At 45.9% G+C, this 18,816-nt stretch overlaps 1 protein-coding gene across 1 annotated transcript in view; it reads right to left on the bottom strand.

The window, feature by feature from the left end:
• IL18R1 (interleukin 18 receptor 1) overlaps window positions 1–18,816 on the bottom strand; it is a 119,358-nt gene that overhangs the window by 8,330 nt on the left and 92,212 nt on the right. The window lies entirely within an intron of this gene.

Here is an 18,816-nt window from a genome sequence, read left to right as displayed (position 1 = left end):
TGTGTACTACCCCCTTCAGAGGAGAGCACAAACAGGCTCTAACCAGAGTAGAAAGAGAAGTGGAAGGCCCCGCTGCACAACTGAGCATCAAGACAAGTACATTAGAATCTGTAGTTTGAGAAATCAACGTCTCACAGGTCCTCAACTGGCAGCTTCATTAAATAGTACATGCAAAAGGCCAGTGTCAACGTCTACAGTGAAGAGGCGATTCAGAGATGCTGGCCTTCAGTGCAGAGTGGCAAAGAAAAAGCCATATCTGAGACTGGCTAACAAAAGGAAAAGATTAATATAGGCAATAGAACACAGACATTGTACAGAGGAAGATTGGAAAAAAGTGTTATGGACAGCTGAATCCAAGTTTGAGGTGTTTGGATCACAAAGAAGAACATTTGTGAGACGTAGAATAACTGAAAAGATGCTGGAAGAGTGCCTGACTCCATCTGTCAAGGATGGTGGAGGTACTCTGATGGTCTGGGGTTGCTTTGGTGCTGGTAAAGTGAGAGATTTGTACAAGTTAAAAGGGATTTTGAATAAGGAAGGCTATCACTCCATTTTGCAACGACATGCCATACCCTGTAGACAGTGCTTGTTTGGAGCTAATTTCATCCTACAACAGGACAATGACCCAAAGCGCACCTCCAAATTATGCAACAACTATTTAGGGAAGAAGCAGGCAGCTGGTATTATATCTGTAATGGAGGGGCCAGCGCAGTCACCAGATCTCAACCCCATTGAGCTGTTGTGGTAGCAGCTTGGCCGTATGGTATGCAAAAAGTGCCCATCAAGCCAAACCAATTTGTGGGAGGGGCTTCTGGAAGCATGGGGTGAAATTTCTCCAGATTACCTCAGCAAATTAACTGCTAGAATGCCAAAGGTCTGCAATGCTGCAATTGCTGCAAAGGGAGCATTCTTTGACGAAAGCAAAGTTTGAAGGAGAAAATTATTATTTCAAATAAAAATCTTTTTTCGAACCTTGTCAATGTCTGGACTAGATTCTAAATTCATTTGGCAACTCATTTGATTAATAAAAGTATGAGTTTTCATGGAAAACACAAAATTGTCTGGGTGACCCCAAACATTTGAACAGTAGTATATATAGTTGAAATCAGAAGTTTACATACACTATATAAACAGACATATATGCATTAGTGATGAGCGAGCATGCTCGCCACTACTCAGTACTCGCTCGAGCATCTCACTGCTCGAGATCCTCGGAGCTCACCGAGTATTATGGGGTTGCTTGGCGGGAGCTCGGGTCCCCTCCCTGCTTGTTTGGCGCTCTTTAGAGAGCCAATGAACATGCAGGGATTGTCTGCCACACACTGTAATGCCGCAGCCATGTTGGTTGTGGCATTACAGTAATTGGCTGGCCGCACAGCGCCATCAGGTCTATATCAGAGCTGGCACCGCCATGCTCGTCACAGTCTACTCCGGAATCAGGCAGTGTAGTGTAGGGAGAGTTGCTGCTGAGCTAGGGAGAGATTTGCTTGTTTCTTAGTTAGTGTAGGTATGCCACAATATATTATACACATATCCATCTCAACTAACAGTCCTTCTGAGGACTAATAAAGCTGCACAGATATCACTGCTAGGCAGGCAGGCAGTGTATGTGGCAGACTGCAGTGCATATAGCAAGAGGGTCCATTCCAGTTCTGTCTGCTGCTGCTGCTGCTGCTTTTAAAGATAGTTCTAGACATATCAAAAAATACGGAGAAAAAATGAGTTTATCATATACAATGAAAAATAAGTATTTATTAATACAAAAGTTCATCAATTACATAAATAGTAAAATGTACAATAAAATATATCATATCAATTAGTATGTATGGATACACATGATCCACAAGACTGATGGCCACAGACTATGAGCAGAACATAATAGCAGGACAGAGCAAAAAATAACCTATGTCAAACCAATGGTGATAGAAAGAGTTAATGTAAACATCAGGCAGCTGATTCACTCAGTATCAGGTGGCTCATATAAGTAAGGAATGAAGAGGTTAATTACCCATAGTGACTGCCTGTGCTGTGACCACGTTCCCCAACGCACGTTTTGCTTGATATTTCGTCGCTTCCTGAGGAAGGGAACGTGGTCACAGCACGGGCAGTCACTATGGGTAATTAACCTCTTCATTCCTTACTTAGTCATGTAGCGGTCTTTGCACATGTATACATATATATTCATTGTTGATACCATGGTGATGTTTATGATTTCGGGGCACTTGTTCAGCATACCATTGCACTGCATGGTTGGCTATATGAGCCACCTGATACTGAGTGAATCAGCTGCCTGATGTTTACATTAACTCTTTCTATCACCATTGGTTTGACATAGCAGGACAGAGCAAAAAATAACCTATGTCAAACCAATGGTGATAGAAAGAGTTAATGTAAACATCAGGCAGCTGATTCACTCAGTATCAGGTGGCTCATATAGCCAACCATGCAGTGCAATGGTATGCTGAACAAGTGCCCCGAAATCATAAACATCACCATGGTATCAACAATGAATATATATGTATACATGTGCAAAGACCGCTACATGACTAAGTAAGGAATGAAGAGGTTAATTACCCATAGTGACTGCCCGTGCTGTGACCACGTTCCCTTCCTCAGGAAGTGACGAAATATCAAGCAAAACGTGCGTTGGGGAACGTGGTCACAGCACAGGCAGTCACTATGGGTAATTAACCTCTTCATTCCTTACTTATATGAGCCACCTGATACTGAGTGAATCAGCTGCCTGATGTTTACATTAACTCTTTCTATCACCATTGGTTTGACATAGGTTATTTTTTGCTCTGTCCTGCTATTATGTTCTGCTCATAGTCTGTGGCCATCAGTCTTGTGGATCATGTGTATCCATACATACTAATTGATATGATATATTTTATTGTACATTTTACTATTTATGTAATTGATGAACTTTTGTATTAATAAATACTTATTTTTCATTGTATATAGTAAACTCATTTTTCCTCTGTATTTTTTGATATGTATCTCTGAGTTTATATACATGATATTTCCTTGACTTTGTGCTGGTTTTTTTTTTTTTAGTTCAAGACATAGCCCCAGGCTTGCTGGCACTGCAGAATACAGCCAGATCCTTTCCAAATTACAGCGCTAAAAATCCATCTATTTAAAAATGTGGTTTGTCCATCACACGGATAATACATAAGTGCGCTCAAAATTCTGCCATTTCTGGCCTCCATTTAATTTTTGTTGCAGTGTGTTAGCAAAGTTATTGACACCAGTTTGCTGTTAAAAATAGTTACCTACAGGCCAGCTATTTAAAACTGTGGTTTGTCCATCACACGGATCACATATAAAAGAGCTCAAAATTCTGCCATTTCTGGCCTCCATTTAAATTTTGTTGCAGTGTGTTAGCGAAGTTATCGGCACAAGTTTCCTGCTAAAAATAGTTACGTACAGGCCAGCTATTTAAAACTGTGGTTTTCCGTCACACGGATCACATATAAGTTTGCTTCAAATTCAGCCATTTGAAGTGAACGTGGAAAATATTGTCCTCCATTTAAAATAGGCAAGGCGTGTGGGCAAGGGACAGGGAACTGGACGTGATGGTGCATGCAGAGGCCGAGGCCATACTGAAATTGTGCCACAGCAAACACTCACATTTTCTTTCGCCCGACCTTACTTTCCCAATTACTAGTGGACCACAGTACACCAGTATTGAACCCAGAACAGTGTCAAAAGGTTGTCGGTTTGATATCGGATAATGCTTCCAGTCACTCTGCCACCACCACCACCCTGTCTTCCACACGGTGAATTCTCAGTAGCCATGAGTCTGGACTGCATATTCCTCATCCTGATTCTCCTTCCTCCCACCACACGGAGAGCCTGGAGACAACGGATCCCACATTTGGACACTCCGAAGAGCTGTTCACTTGTCCATTTATAGATTCGGGTCTCTCGCCTGGTCCACTTGAAGCAGGGCAAGAGGAGATTGCATGTAGCGATGCCCAAATATTTGAGCAGCCATGGTCACACAAAGATGATGGTGGGAAAGTGTCACAAGAGGTGGACGATGATGAAACACAATTGCCAGAAAGTCAGGAGGTGGACCAAGGTGCAGAAGTAGAAGATGAGGTGGTGGATGATATAGTGACTGACCCAACCTGGCAGGAGTGAGGACAGCAGCACACAGGGGGAGGGAGGCGTAGCACCCCAACAGGCAGGAAGAAGCAGTGTGGTGGCGGCAGACAGAAGGCGGGCAACTGTTCCCTGCAACACCAACACAACGGAAGTTGCCAGTACAACTTGTTAGGTCTACCCGAGTCTGGTTGATTTTTAAAGACTCTGCTGATAACCCCCAAAAAGGCCGATTGCACCACCTGCCAGGCCAGCATGAGCAGGGGTAGCAAAAATACCAGCCAGACCAATACCTGCATGATCAGGCACATGGCAGCAAAGCACCCGACTTTGTGAGCCAAACCCCAGGGTCCAGGAACAGTGTCTGCGGGTGACAACAATGCTTTTTCTACTGTTGTGCATGCAAGCCAATCCCCTGTCTTTGGTGCATGCGAAGATGCCTCCTGCCCTGCACCTGTCTTTGCACACACTCAACTAGCACCATCAGCAAGCACGTCCATGTCCTTGTCCCAGTGCAGTGTTCAGTTGTTCATACCCAGTAGTCCTTGGAACGCAAGTGCAAATACGCAGCCAACGCTCCACAGGCCACACTACTAAATTATCACATTTTGCGAGTGCTTGTGCTCAAAATGTTGCCTTTTAGGCTTGTGGAGGGGAAGCCTTCCGCAACCTGATGGCGGCGGCCGTCCCTCGGTACTCGATCCCCAGCCGCCACTATTTCTCCCGATGTGCCGTCCCCTCATTACACAAGCACGTGTCCACAACATTAGCCTTGCCCTTAACAAAGCAGTTACTGGGAAAGTCCACCTAACCATGAACATGTGGACTAGTGCTTGTGAGCAGGGAAGGTACATCTCGCTGACGACACACTAGGTTAGCATAGTGGAAGCCAGGTCCCAGTCAGACCTTGGGATGGAACTCGTCCTCCTGACGCCGAGGACTGTGGGCCCTAGGTCAATCAGGGTTGCCCCCACAGTCTACAGCTTCTGCATCTCATCATCCCACTCCTCCTCTTCAGCATCCATCTCCGAAATGACCACATCAGTCACAATCTGGAAGCATTTCAGCACTGCCTCAGCCAAACGGCAACAGGCTGTGCTGAAACAAATATGCTTAGATGACAAATCGCACAATGCTGAAGAGCTGTGGACAGCTCTAAAAGACCAGGCAGATCTGTGGCTGACACCGCTGAAACAACAGACAGGCATGGTGTGACAATGGCGGAAACCTGGTGGCAGCTCTGAGGTGAGCTCACACTCGCACCATGCTTGGCCCATGTGCTTAACCTCATGGTTCTGTGGTTTCTCAAAACCTACCTGAAGCTGCCGGATTTGCTTGTCAAAGTACGCCGCCTGTGAGCCTACTTTAAAAAGTCAGCTACATCTTCCGTCACCCTTGCTGTGCTTCAGCAGCATTTGCAGCTTCCGACTCACCGACTGGTGTGTGATGTCCCCACACGTTGGAACTCTACACTGCAGGTGTTGAGAAGGATTTGTGAGCAGAAGAGGGCAGTTGTTGACTACCAGCATCAACAAGGCCATCGGTATTCAGTTCAGACTCCACACATAAGACCTCAGGCGTAAACATGGATGTCAGACATATGTACCATCCTCCAAAACTTTGAGGACTCCACCAAGATAGTGAGCGGTGCATCTCTGTGTTCCGAAACACTCTCTGCTCACAATCAAAGAGGATGCAATGCAGGTGGAGCACGATTAAATAGAGCAAGGAACCATACAGGGTGATTGCACAATGCCCAGCCTCATCTCATCCCAATGTGGATTGGGTGATAATGAGGAAGAGGAGGATGAAGAACAGGAGCTAGGTTCATGCGCTATAGACGGTACTACCTGCACAACTGTCGTACCGTCTGTTCAGTGTGGATGGCCTGAGGACAGGGAGGAGGAGGAGAGCATGGTCAGTCGTCCTCTTGGTGAGGACACGGAAGTCTTGCCTGTTAGCAGTCTTGCACACATGGCTGAGTTTATTTTACACTGCCTTTCCCGTGACCCTCACGGTCTCAAAATTTTGGGTGACAGTCATTACTGATTGGTGACATTTTTAGACCCAAGCTACAAGAAGAACTTTCTATCTCTCATTCCTGAGGCGGACAGGTCTACTAAAATAGGGCAGTACCAGAAGGCCCTTGTTGTGGAAGTATTAAAAAAATTCCCATCTGAAAACGCTGGCAGAGGAGGTCACAGTTTGTTGGACAACCAAGGAGCACAGGTGAGAGAGACAACTCCAATCCAGCAGAGGCAGGGGAACACTGTCAAAGTTCTGGGAGAGTTTTATCAGACCCTCCCACTGCACAGGCCCTGAGGCGCGGGGTACTCTCACAAGGAGTGCAAAGTTTGGGAAGATGCTGAGGGAGTACCTTGCTGACCGTACCAACGTCCCCCGTGATACCTCTGTGCCTTATAATTATTGGGTATCCAAGCTGGACACGTGGCATGAACTGGCCTGCCCTGGAAGTCCTGTCCTGTCCTGCCGCTAGCGTTTTGTAATGGTGGGTTTTTAGTGCCGCTGGTGTAATTATAAATGATAAGCGCATCAGCCTGTCAACTGAAAATGCTGACAGGCTGACTCTCAAAAAAAAATGGACAAGGGCTGGATTGGGCCAGACTTCTCAATACCACCGAATGATAGCAGCGTAACATAAACTCAAATCCAATGTCTTCACACTGCATAAAAGATTTTACAGCCAGGACAGGAGACTTTGTACAGTAAATACAGAAGATTCTGGTCTTCTCCATATCAGGCTAAGTAGATGCAAAACGCTTCACAATATTCCTCAGTAGGGTTCATGAAAAAACATTCCTTGATGCTGCTACGTTAAACAAACCACTTTTTTCAGGGTTAACTCAAATAGCTTGTATTTGTCCGTAATACCAGCCGGCACACGGTAGTGTGTGAGGAGCGTACACCGCTATACGGTGTCTGTATGGAAAATTGTAAATCTCTGTCTATTTTTATATTGAGTGACACGCTGTCTCTGTATAGTTTTGACCGTCAAACAGCAGATATACGAAACTGTTTGAAAAGTGGACAGCTCTATACGGTGTAGGTCTGGAAAAATGGAAAATCTCCTCGGTTTGTTTTTACAGAGTCACACACAGCTTGTATTTGTCCGTGATACCAGCCAGTACACGGTAGTGTGTGAGGAGCGTGCACCGCTATGCGGTGTCTATATGGAAAATTTTAAATCTCTGTCTATTTTTATACGGAGTGACACACACTGTCTCTGTATAGTTTTGACCGTGATCAAACAGTAGATATACGAAACTGCTTGAAAAGTGGACAGCTCTATATGATGTAGGTCTGGAAAAATTGAAAATCTTGGTTTGTTTTTCCAGAGTCACACACAGATAGATTTTATTCTCTAATATACCTCTTGTATCTGCAATTCTACTAGGATGAGGTGTGACAGTAGGGATAGCATATCACAGGCATCTAATCAGGGATTATTGACTTAAAAATTCTAATCCTTGCTGCTTTATTCCATACAATCATTGACAGATTCATGTTTTTTACGGTGATGTGTACTGAGAAATTCATCAAAACTGGCAGTGCTGCTTGCGTTCCTCCATATTTTGTTGCTACCATTTACAAGAAAAAAATATTTTCAGGGCTGGTTCAAATCCCTTCTATATTCTACAATGATACTGCTCTTATCTGCAATTTATCTAGAGTGAGATGTGGCAGTAGGGATAAGGTATTAAGAATGTCCAAGAAGAAAGAAGAAAATTCGGCACCACTGCCGCCACCTTGATGTGCACTATAGTGTGGTACAAACACACACCTATGCTGCACGCCAGCTACCCACAGAACGGGTGCTCAATCAAAAGAAAAACATGCATAGCTGCGTTGTATGGAGAAGAACAAAAGGGATGGCACTCACCGTTCTGAAGCAGTGAATTTATTTTCAGATAAAAAGTAGAGTTGAGCGAAACGGGTCGGTCAAATTCAAAAGTCGCCGACTTTAGCTAAAGTCGGGTTTCGCCGATCGAAACCCGACCATAGCGTGAGGTCGGCCATGAGGTCGCCGATCCGAGCGCCAAAGTGATGTTTCAAATAATGCTTCCAGCGCCTTTTCTCAGCCAATGATGGAGGACGCACACTGTGGGTAACGCGATGACATGGGCAGCGGCCACCACAATCTTAGAGAAGGGCATTGAAGTGATTGACTGGCTTTGTGTGGCGTCACAGTGGCTATAAAAGGCAGTGACCGCCGACCGCCATCTTACTTCTGCCGATCTTAGAATAGGGAGAGGTGCTGCTGCTGATTCTGAATAGAGAGAGCTTTAGGCAGGGAAGAAGAAAAAAAATACCTTCTGCTGATAGCGCTTTTCACTGTACAGTTAGTGTACAGTGAAAGGGGAAGATTTTTGTTGTGTGCAGCAGCGCTGGTGGTGATTAGGCTGCCTTTTAAGGCTACCTGATAGCTGCATTGCTGTGTGCACACTGCTGTTCAAACTGCTTTTTCAAAGCACTCCAACTTTTATTATTTTGTTCTGGTCAGTTACCAAGCGTTCATTTTTTCACACACTGTATAGCGGTGTACACTCCTCACACACAATCGTGTACCAGCTGGTATCATGGACAAATACAAGCTATCTGTGTGTGACACTGGAAAAACAAACCGAGATTTTCCATTTTTCCAGACCTACACCATATAGAGCTGTCCACTTTTTAAACAGTTTCGTATATCTGCTGTTTGATGACGGTCAAAACTATACAGAGACAGCATGTCTCACTCCGTATAAAAATAGACGGAGATTTACAATTTTCCATACAGACACCGTATGTATAGAGCTGTCCGATTCTCAAACAGTACTGTATATCTGCTGTTCGCATTAAAGTCACATCTATACAGAGTCAGCATGTGTGTGAGACACTCCGTAAATACATATACGGAGATTGTTAGTTACACAAAAAACATATACAGCTGTACACTTCTGATACAGTACCGTATATCTGCTTGTTGGATTACGGTCAAATACATACTTGGAGAGCGTCTGTGACTAACAAAATATATACGTAGATTTAATTTTTTTAATACACCTTACACAGCTGGACGCTCCTCATACAGTACCATCTCTCTGCTGGTCATTTTGGTACATTTTCCCAAACATGAGGAAGTATGGTGGAAGAGGTTGTGGACGTGGGCAGGGGGGCGCGGCTGGTACTGATGGCGGTGGTGCATTGGCTGGTTCTGGCAAAAGCACAATAGCAGCTAAGGCAGGAGGTGTTGAGCCTGCGTCATTGTCTGGCCCAAGAAGGCCTGTAAGGTTCCCTTTTCTTGGAGTTTAAAGCCAGAGCATCAGGAACAGGTTTTGGTGTACATTGCTGAAACAGCCACCAGCTCTATTGCCTCCTCTTCTGAACGTTTGAAACCTGCAAGCACGGAGTCATCAGTGCAGGGTTCTGGTCAGGAAAAACACCTTTCCTTGTGTCCTTCACCCCCACCAAAAGTTAAGGATGCGGCAGCCCACACTTCAAATTACTCTGTGGAGCTCTTTTCACATACCATGCCTGGGTTATCCAGTCAAATCCTGAATTCCCCAGTCCAAGATGAATCTGACATGGAGTGCACTGATGCACAGCCACTGCTAGATGATTCTGCTGGTCCATTGACCCAGAGCACTACATTGCCCTCGCAGTCTACTGAGCCAGAATCTGGCCCTGATGAAACTCAGGTGCCCCTTCCCGCATACTATACCACCTTACACGGTGACACAGAGGACGGTAAAGAGGAAGGTGCAGATGACTTTGAAGAGGAGGTGATGGATGACTCAGTTCTTTACCCGGATTGGCATCCATTGGTGGAGGAGGATGGCGCTGGCAATAGTTCAGATAAGGAGAAGGATCGGCAGCAGGCATTGACATCGCAGCAGCGGTTATCTGCCAGGCCCATAGCTGACCAAAAATGTGGACCAAAAACTAAAAGTTGCAGGACAGTTTGGCCAGACGGTCAACTTAGCACAGCGTGCAAGGCCAGAAAATGTATACCATAGTAGGAAGAGTGCAGTGTGGCACTTCTTTGTCCAAAATCCTACTGATAAGGCAAAGGTTACCTTTAAGAAGTGCGGAAGGACCATTAGCCGATGTAAATAACTCAGAAATTTGAATACCAGTTGCATGCTTAGACATTTAACCAACATGCACTTGCAAGCGTGAACGGACTACAAAACCTCAGGTAGCACATGTGCACCTGCTCTGACTGAAGATAGCCAGCAACGCTCCATCGCTTCCCCCACTGTAAGACCACCGCCACCGTAAAGCACACCACCAGCACTAAATGTTGAGGTGTCGTCGCAAGGCCAAAGCACTCAGGGAATCACAATGGTTTTGCAACACAACACTGAATCTAGGCCATCACCACCAATACCATCACCAACCCCCTCTCACACCGTCCGGTCCACCGCTACTTCCCCCATATGCAGCTCTCCAGTCCAGCTCACCCTACCAGACTCTCTGAGTAGGACAAGAAAGTACTCATCCTCTCATCCACATACACTGTGTTTGAACACCTACATTGCCAAACCAATCTCATTAGAGATGATGCCCTACCGTTTGGTTGAAAGCGAAGCTTTCCGCGAGCTCATGGCCTACGCAGTCCCACGCTATGACCTACCCAGTCGGCACTTTTCTCGAAAAGCCATCCCAACCCTCCACCTGCATGTGAAAGACCGCATTGTCCATGCACTCAAGCAATCAGTGAGTGGAAAGGTGCACCTTACAACAGATGCATGGTCCAGTAGGCATGGCCAGGGCCATTATGTGTCCATCACTGCGCACTAGGTTAATGTGGTGGATGCAGGCTCCACAGGGGACAGCGGCAGTGGAACAGTGCTGCCTAGCCCACGGTATAGGAAACAGTTGGCTGTAGGCTTTCGACCCTCCTCCTCCATAAGCGAAAGCTCGTCCACAGAGTGCAGTTGCACGAGCACTCCATCCGCAGCTGGCAGTGTTGCACACGAGGTGTTCCACTATTGAACAGCTAGTAGTAAGCGTCATCAGGCTGTGTTAAAGATGATGTCTTTGGGTGACAACAGACACACCGCGGAGGTACTGGCCGACTACTTGCAGCGACAAACTGAGTCATGGCTGGGCAGTCTACATCTTGAGCCAGGAAAGGTAATCAGTGATAATGGCCGTAATTTTGTGGCAGCCATAGCCCTTGCAAAACTCACACACATACCTTGCCTGGCTCACACTTTGAACCTGGTTGTGCAGTGCTTCCTTAATAATTATCCGGAGTTAACATCCCTGCTCCATAAGGTGCGAAGACTGTGCTCGCACATCCGTGGCTCAAACTTCCACTCCACTCGTATGCAGAAGCTGCAGCGATTGCTCCACCTCCCCAAGCACCGCCTAATCATAGACGTTGCAACAAGGTGGAACTCCACCCTGCACATGGTTGAGAGGCTGTGGGAGCAGAGGCAGGCTGTAATGCATTTGTGGGAGGATACACAGGCAGGCAGTTTGAGGGAAGAAATGGAATTGTCGGGTGTGCAGTGGTCAAAGCTGAAAGACCTCTGTAAAGTCCTTCAGTGTTTTGAGGAATGCACACGGCTGGTAAGCGCAGACGACGCCATCATAAGCATGAGCATCCCACTTATGCGTCTGCTCATGCAAAGTTTGATGCACATTAAGGATCTGGTTTCTGCAGCAGAGGAGGAGGAACAGGAGGAAGAGGAGGAGGAGGAGGGAAGCCTTGCTGACAGTCAGCCATTGTCTGGTCAGGGAACTGTCCTGGATGAGGTGGAGGAAGAAGAGGAGGAGGAGGATGAGGGGGATGACTATTTTGGGCAGGAGGATGCTTCTCAGGGGGAAAGAGAAAATGTTGGCGTTCCAAGGTCAGGTACAGTGTTTGTGTGTGACTGTAGGGATGTGGATTTGCCAGAAAGTGCTCCTCCACCCAGCAGTGGCAGTGCATTATTGACACCTGGAACATTGGCCCACATGTGCGATTATGCCTTGCGGATCCTAAAAAGGGACCCCCGCATTGCCAAAATGATGAAAGATGACGACTACTGGCTGGCCAGCATCCTCGATCCAAGCTACAAAGGCAAATTACACAACATCATGCCACAGGAGAACCTAGAGATAATATTATCTAACAAACAAGCAACTCTGGTTAACCGTTTGTTTGAGGTTTTCCCAGCACACAGCAGCGGTGCTGGTTCTCCCTCGAGCCGCAGTGGGCACAATGGAAGAGGTATTCGTGGTGCACACAGCCGAAGTGGCGTTGGAGACAGGGGTTTCATGACCATGATGTTGAACAGATTTCTCAAGTACCGCTCACACGACTGCTAATACGTCATAGATTCAAAGTGACAGGAGACAGCAATTGTCAACTATGGTTACAAACTACTTCTCTTCCCATATCGATGTTCTCCCTCACAGGTCATTCCCCTTTGACTATTGGGCCTCTAAACTGGACACCTGGCCTGAATTGGCACAATATCCCTTACAGGAGCTCGCTTGCCCTGCTGCTAGTGTGTTATCTGCAAGAGTCTTCAGTGCTGCTGGATCAATCCTGACAGAAAAAAAGGACCCGTCTGTCGACCCAAAATGTTGATGATCTAACCTTCATTAAAATGAACCATGCATGGGTTTCAAAGGATTTTGTCCCACCTTCCCCTGATGACACATAGGTTGCCAGAAAACTGCCTCGCTTTTGTCCTCCTCTTCCTCAGACTTGCCCAATTCCGCCATTTGCAGCTGCTGAATGTCCAGCCTACACATCAACATATGCCATTTTTTAAACCTCCCTAACTGGGCTGCCCACCTCCCCACCAAGGGCTGGGGTCAACACCTGCGCACCCGGGCAAGTGCCGTTGCTCTGAACAGGTGGATGGGCCCACTGATGGCCGACGGCACTGGCACAGGGCCCCTCATAGTACAATACAGTGTCTCTGACGGTAGGGGGGCCCACTCGCCGTCAGACACACCAGCGTACTATGAGGGGCCCAGTGCCAGTACCCTCGCCCACGAGTGTGCCCCCCCTGCTTGGTCAGGGCCACAGCACTTGCAAGTTGCAATACTTACCTCTCCCTCCTCCACCGCTGTGTAGTCTGGGCAGTTAAATCCTTCACAGGGACGGCCACTAGAAATTTGGTGTGTTGATCGATGATGGTTAAGATGTAGCTATGGCCTGTCCTGCTGGCCTCTACCTTCAGATGATCAATGGCTACCATTTGAAATGGACGTCAACTTACAAGCGGATGCAGTGGTGCTTTATGATCACCTTTCACAGTTGTGATAGTCACAGACGTGTGACATTCCTGCCACCATTTTTCAATGTCTCCTCTCATGCCAATCCAATGGAATCGCCTACGGCCTGTGGCTTCTGTCTTTTTCCCTCCAAAATGACCATACACATCATGATAGGCAGTGAGGACCATGTCTACATCTCGCCCTGTGATCACAATTTGATGGAGACGAGTAACGGTGAAGGCCATTTTTTCCTTTGCTGCCTCTGTTAGGAGCACCTGCCAGTATCTTTTTGTGAGGTCAAGAGTTGAAAAATACCGTGCCTGCCCAAACCGCTCTATCAATTCATCGACCAGGGGCATGGGGTAGGCGTCAAATTTCAAAACTTCATTACGTTTCCTGAAGTCACTACAGAACCTTAGCATCCCATCAGGCATAGGTATTATCACTATTGGGCTGGCCCACTCACTTTGGGACTCTTCAGTGAACCCTAACTGCAGCATAGTTTTCACCTCCTCCGAGATGGCTTGTCACCGGGCCTCAGACACCCGATATGGCTTTAGTCGGATTTTGACTTGTGGCTCCGTGACAATGTCATGTTGGATTAGGGAGGTAGTACGTCCAGGGAGCTCAGAGAAAACATCTGTATTATGACTAACAAACTCACGGACCTCCTGAACCTGTTTAGGAGACAATGTATCTGCTATTTTAACTACAGAGAAGGTTCCTCCTGACACCCCCCAGAGGTAATGGAGCCTTCTCCACAGGAAAGGCAGGCAGTGGACTATCCCCACCAAGGTGGTTTCTATCTTTCCATGGTTTAAGCAAATTAATATGGTAAACCTGCAATGCCTTCCTCCGTCCTGGTTGGTGTACCTTGTAGTCTACCGGCCCCACCTTCTCCATAATATCATAGAGCATCTGCCACCTTGCAAGAATTTTGCTATCCACTGTAGGCACAAGTACCAACACCTGATCCCCAGGGCTAAAGGTTCTTACCTTAGCCATACCGTACAGAAATAAAAGGGCTAGGAACAGGAGAACACCAATGTGGCTAAATAACCATGTAAAAAGGGCAATAAATAACAAGAACAAAGCATTTAAGAAGCTAAAACAAGAAGGCAATGAAGAAGCATTAAAAAGTTATAGAGAAAAAAATAAAATGTGTAAAAAAAAAATACATTTAACAAAAGTGGAAATTGAGAGACTCATTGCTAAGGAAAGTAAAACAAACCCCAAACTATTCTTCAATTATATAAACAGCAAAATTATTAAAATTGATGGTGTCGGCACTTTAAAGAACAATGAGGGTGAAATCATAGAGAGCGATGTGGGAAAAGCAAATGTTTTAAATACTTTTTTCTCAACAGTGTTCACACAGGAAAAGGATTTGCCAGGGGAAATGCAGAGTGATAATGTAAATGTAAGTATTACCTGCCTAACCCAGGAAGAAGTGCAGAACCGCCTTAGTAAGATTAAAATTGACAAATCACCAGGCCCTGATGGCATTCACCCTCGGGTATTAAGTTAAGTAATGTGATAGACAGGCCTCTATTCCTTATATTTAAAGACTCTATAGAAACAGGGTCTGTTCCTTTTGATTGGCGGCAAGCTAATGTGGTACCAATATTCAAAAAGGGGTGTAAAAGGGAACCTGGAAACTATAGGCCGGTAAGCTTAACATCTGTTGTGGGTAAAATTTTTGAAGGGTTTCTAAGGGATACCATTATGGAATATCTCAATGTTAATAAATGCTTAACTCCATATCAACATGGATTTATGAAGGATCGCTCCTGTCAAACTAACCTGATCAGCTTCTATGAGGATGTAAGCTCTCAAATGGACCAAGGAGAATCATTGGATGTCATTTATCTCGACTTCTTTAAAGCATTTGACACTGTCGCACATAAAAGTTTGGTAAGTAAGATGAGAAAGCTTGGGCTAGGGGAAAATGTGTGTAGATGGGTAGGTAGCTGGCTTACTGATAGAAAACAAAAAGTGGTTATTAATGATGCATACTCAGATTGGGCCAGGGTTACTAATGGGGTACCACAGGGTTCTGTATTGGGCCCCCTACTATTTAATATATTTAATAATGATCTAGTGGATGGCTTACACAGTAAAATATCAGTATTTGCAGATGATGCAAAACTATGTAAGGTAGTTAACACAAAGGAGGACAGTTTGCAACTACAGATAGATTTGAGTATATTGGAGAATTGGGCTGAAAAATGGCAAATGAGGTTTAACACAGATAAGTGTAAGGTTATGCACATGGGAAGGAGAAACAGATGCTACAATTACTTACTAAATGGGAAACAGCTGGGAAAATCAGACATGGAAAAAGACTTAGGCATCTTAGTCAATAAGAAGCTAAATTGGAGTGCCCAGTGCCAGGCAGCTGCCACCATGCAAATAGGGTCATGGGATGCATTAGAAGAGGTCTGGGGAGACGAGATGAAATCATAATTCTCCCTCTATACAAATCACTCGTCAGACCACACTTGGAGTATTGTGTGCAATTTTGGACGTCGGTGCTCAAAAAAGACATTACTGAACTTGAAAGGGTTCAAAGGCGGGCTACTAAAATGATAAATGGAGTTGGTTCACTACAATACCCAGAAAGGTTATCAAAATTAGGTCTATTTACTCTAGAAAAGAGAAGACTTAGGGGAGACATAATATATGTACAAGTATATCAGAGGGCAATACAGAGATCTCTCCAGTGAACTGTTTGTACCAAGGACTGTGACAAGAACAAGGGGGCATTCTCTTCGTTTGGAGGAAAGACAATTTCTGCACCAGCATAGAAGAAGGTTCTTCACGGTAAGAGCAGTGAGGCTCTGGAATTCTCTTCCTGAGGAAGTGGTGATGGCCAACTTACTGAATGAATTTAAGAAAGGAATGGATGCTTTTCTTGTGCGTAACAGTATAGAAGGTTACGAATAACATAATATTATAGGTAGATGGTTGACCCAGCTTAGGGGAAGGAATTTTTTTCCCTATGGAGAAAATTGGCTTCTACACTGTGGGTTTTTTTTGCCTTCCCCAGGATCAACAATGCAGAACAGCTGCACTAAAAATAGGCTGAAATAGATGGACATAAGGTCTTCCTTCAGCCTTTAAAACTGTTACTATGTTATGTTACCTGAGCCTCCCGGTTATAAACCCGACTCTGAGACTGTTGTGCTGCCTCCATATTTTCCCGGACTAATGGTAGGACTGTCTCCATTCTTTCCTGCATTTTTGCAACATTTTCTATCACACTCTTGTGGGGGGGTTGGTTGGTTCTCCCAAGCCTCTTTGGCTATATCAAGTAAGCCCCAGGGATGTCTGCCATACAATAGTTCAAAGGGCGAGGACCCATAGATGCCTGGGGTACCTCCCACACTGCAAACAACAAATATGGCAGTAACAGATCCCAGTCCTTCCCATCTTTGGAAACTGTTTTTTTTAGCATGCTCTTTAGTGTCTTATTAAACCTTTCTACCAAACCATCTGTTTGGGGATGATAGACTGATGTGCGCAACTGTTTAACATTTAACAAGTGGCAGAGTGCTTTCATAGTTTTTGACATAAAGGGGGTTCCTTGGTCTGTTAAAATCTCTTGAGGAATCCCCACCCGAGAAAACAAACCCATGAGTTCTTTTGATATGAGCTTAGCTGACGAAACTGCCTCAGGATACCGGGTGGCATAATCTAGAACTACCAGGATGTGTTGGCGTCCCTTTGCTGACTTATTGACAGGACCGACCAGATCCATTGCCACACTTTCGAAAGGTACAGTTCTGTGCAAATTAATTGGGACAAAGCATTTTTTTTAAGTAAAATCGTAAGTTGGTTACCAGTCAGTGATTCAAACCAGTTTTAACTGCTTTGAACAGGCACTCACACCTGTTCAAAGCAGTTAAAACTGGTTTGAATCACTGACTGGTAACCAACTTACGATTTTACTTAAAAAAATGCTTTGTCCCAATTAATTTGCACAGCACTGTACCTCTATAATTGGTAGAGGCACCAAAGGACTCCGAAAGTGTGGCTGGGGACTGGTTACCTGGCACACTGGACAGGAATTGCAATACCAATTAACTTCTTCATGAACACCTAGCCAGTAAAACCGCTGCAAAATTCGGTCTAGAGTTTTCTTTTGGCCCAAATGCCTTCTGAGTACATGCGCATGCGCTAGGTCCATTACCATCCTACGATATGCCTGAGGTACCAGTAATTGCTCTACCATTTCTCCATGTATTTTCTCGACTCGATACAACAGGTCTCGGTTAAGCTCAAAGAGTGGCAACACTGTGGCTGCCCCAGGTTGTTGGGGTTCCCTGTTAATAAACAGTACATTTACCCTGGCTCGAGCCAAAGTAGGGTCTTGGAGTTGCGCTGTACCAAAATTGCGCCCGATACATTTAAGTCTGACAATTCAGGTTAAGGCAGCAAGTCTTCCACATGTCCAGCCAATACGTCTATAGGAGAATTTTCCCCCTCCTCCCCCCGAAGGGGAGGTTACCCCTACTGCCAGCACTTCTTCCTCTGGGCCACCAAGTTCATGCTCCACTTCTGGAGAATGTAACCTGGTTGCCAACAGTGTCGGCAGTTGTTCACTGGGTGGGACAACTGTTGGCCAAAGTACAGAAAATAATGGAAAGTCTCTTCCAAGCATCTATTCATAATGTAAATTAATCACAACCCCCACCTAGTGGCACCGCCTCCCTGCTGGCGTGTTTATCACCACTAGTGTGGTAGGACAGTCTTTTAAGTCATGTATACACAACACCCGAACTTTCCGACCAGTGTACTCGCTGGTTTGTACCAGGCTGGCTCATACCAGGGTCACGAGACTCCCTGATTCCAGTAGAGCCACAGCCGGGGTGCTATCCACATCAACCTTACACATATGTCCCATATTGGGTCCCTCCGGGGAGCCCGTTGCACCAATCAGGTCTGCATAATGGGATTGGCGGTAACCAAAGTTTGTGTCCATAGGCTCAGCCAGGTGGGGGCAATCAGCTCTCATATGACCTGGCACCCCCAGCAGACTATGGGGCCCCTTTCTCCCCCAGGCAAGTCTTGAGCTGCCTTACTGGGCTCTACTCGCCGAGCCAGGTGTGGAGACATAGGGAACCTTCCTGTCACCTTCTGGGAAGTCCCTCCCTGGAGCTCTTTGGTAGCCCCATATCGTTCTAACAGGTCCATCATCTGGAGCACATTAGTAGAGGATTCCTGCCTGACCCATGATTGGAGGGAGTGGGGCAAAGCCACCCAAAATTAATTTATCATTCACTATGCGGTCCAGCATGGCCGTGGGAGACAATACCTCTGGCGGCAACCACTTTTGGTTAAGTACAACAGGTCATAATTCTGGGACCAAGCCGGCTTGGAGGGGTTAAACTCCCACTGGTGTACCCGCTGGGCCCGGACTACCACATTTACCCCAAGACGTGCCTGTCTCTCACCCTTGATGATCGTGTAGTTCTCACT

This window comes from Dendrobates tinctorius, unplaced genomic scaffold (assembly GCF_039654945.1).
Source record: "Dendrobates tinctorius isolate UK_male_01 unplaced genomic scaffold, ASM3965494v1 ptg000166l, whole genome shotgun sequence".
NCBI lineage: Eukaryota > Metazoa > Chordata > Amphibia > Anura > Dendrobatidae > Dendrobates > Dendrobates tinctorius.
The sequence above is the reverse complement of the archived record's forward strand: the minus strand, read 5'-3'. Positions and strand labels throughout refer to the sequence as shown.